The sequence below is a fragment of the Alexandromys fortis genome, unplaced genomic scaffold (genome assembly GCF_014885135.2).
Source record: "Alexandromys fortis isolate MF-2015 unplaced genomic scaffold, M_Fortis_MF-2015_v1.1 scaffold_251, whole genome shotgun sequence".
NCBI lineage: Eukaryota > Metazoa > Chordata > Mammalia > Rodentia > Cricetidae > Alexandromys > Alexandromys fortis.
In genome coordinates, this window is record NW_026068176.1 from 1,561,264 (window position 1) to 1,563,831 (window position 2,568).

Sequence of the window (2,568 nt, forward strand, 5' to 3'; positions counted from 1 at the left end):
GGTTCTCTTTTTTATCCTTGTTTGTCTTTTTATTTGCCTCTGTTTTCTTAAGAGAGGGAGAAGGAAAGAATGGAGATGGAAGCACAGGGGATTATGGAGGATCTGGGAGGAGATGGGGGAGCAAAAACTGTCATCACAATATATTGCATAAAAATAACTTTATGATAAAAATAAAGTTTTTAAAAGAGCCCATAGGGGACATCCTGTGAGAGCCTCTTTTCATTTGGCCTAGTTTCTTCTCTGCAATATGAGAAAGCTGAATTGCATTATTTATGAAACAAACTAACCAAAGCAATGAGCTCACACCTGGAGAAATCAATAATAAAACAGGTATGTCATGTCTATTTGAATTAAAGTTAATATGAAATCTAAGGCCCCTTTCATTTTAAGACCCCTTTTATCTCTGAGTTTGTGTAATCTCCATAGAAGATCTGGTGGCTTACAGTTGTTATGTGAATACCACATACTGAAAACCCTTTAACCTTACCCAAGTAGTGCTTTACTAACACAGATTTCCTCATAAACACATATGCAAGTCCCCATTTTCTTCGGCACTTCCTACTTGGTCTTCTCTACCATTTTTTAAAGCCAGAACTAAAAAGATCTAGGAAAATTGTAATGGAAAAGTTAAAAATGCTTCAGGATCCCAGGTGGCAGCACATAGCACAAACACTGCAGGTCCCCAAGCAGTAGTAGCGGGTTATGTGGCAGCAGGCAGCGGACCCTGAGAGCAGCCAGTCCCAGGCAAAGACAGCTGCCGGTTCTGGAGCAGTGGCTGGTCCAGGACAGGGAGACACATGGCAGCGGTGGTGGGTGAGAGACAGAGACATGGATAGGCATGGCATCCAGAGTGAGGTTGAATACTTATTTAGTCATTACAGAAGGGAGGAGAGAAGAGCAGAGGGGAGGGGAGGGGAGAGAGAGAGAGAGAGAGAGAGAGAGAGAGAGAGAGGAGAGAAGGGAGAGACAGAAGCTGCCTCACCAAGAGGGAAACAGAAAAGAGAGAGAAAGACTAAGGCTGCAAGCAGGAAGGAAGATCTGCCTGCCTCAGCGGATGGGGGAGGGAGAAGGCGTGGCTACACTCGGGGATCTGCAGCTGACCCTGCCTGGGACTGACTGCTCTCAGGGCCTGCTGCCTGCCGCCACATGGCCCACTACCACTGCTTGGGGACCTGCAGCATTTCTGCTGCCTGCTGCCCCAGGGATCCTGCAGAATTTTTAATTTTTCCATTGCAAAAAATGAGAAAAGGTAGGGAGATAAGAGCAGAGAAGGGTCAATTTGCCCAATTCACCAGTTTCAGAGAGTGTGCGGAGATAGCTGTGAAACTGAATGGAGAAGAAAATGAAGGGTTTGTGAGGGGAAGAAAGGAGAGGTGGGACATAGTCAATTATAGAGAGCACGGTAGGAGTCAAGGAGCTATATAAGACCCCTGGAGCTGAATGTAATACTGTTGAACTCATCACTCAGAAACAGAGACACAACTGAAGAAGTGAACAAGTAGGGGAGCACCCTCCAATGGGGCTATCTTACAGCTCTTTTCTTTACTATCTAAATATAAATCCCCTCTACCGTAAGTCAACATGTCTGTAAATGACTCACACTAGAGGAAAAGTAAAAGTTCATATTTTGTGTCTCTTACAAACTTCCTTACAGATCTCTGGGGAGCCCAACTATACCGAAGAAGTACTAATGGAAATACCAGTTAGTAAACTTCCCCAAAATAGGATTAGAGTCTGGTCTTGAATCCAAATATTATCGTGTCTTTTAAGTGTACTTGAATGACCTTTTCTCCCAATCATCATCATTGCCACTACGTGCAAAGATTCTAGGGAAGAAAATGAAGAGTGACGATAAAGTGATTATAAAGACTATGAATACTATTAGAATCGCTATAAAATCACTTTGCTACCTAAAGAGACAAAATTGGAGTGATTTTTTTTCTTGAGGCCCATTAAAGGCCAGAATGCCATTGTTGAACCATTATCTGACAATTTACAAATCCTTCAAACTAGTTATTAATAATGAGGGTATGCTTACAAAGTGTATATGTATACTCGTTATTAATAATGAGGGTATGTTTAATATATATATATACATATATATATATATATATATTATATCCCAACACAGAATTTTCATAGGAAAATTCAATGCATTTTATTTACCCAGTTTACTTTATAGTCTTATCAATTTGTTTCCAATATCAAAATCTGGTCTCAGACTCTTATGAGCACACACTAGATTGGCATATCCATTTTCTCCTAGGACATAAGGCAACAAAAATTAATGAGCTTTTAATTTTTTTATAGAATCGCAAATGTCATGAAGACAGGGAAGCACACACAGAGATGGAGGGAGTGAGGGAGGGAGGAAGGGAGGAGGAAGGGTGAGAGAGAAAGAAAGAGAGAAGGGAAATATATCTTATCTTAAGATCGAGTTTCACATAATGCCAGTTATATTAGCGTATACTACTAGGCTTATCTTTCCCCGCCTACAGATATCCTAACCACCCTCCAGACATAAAAATCAGCCAGAACTCGGCTCAGCAGCACACACTCCTCTTTACT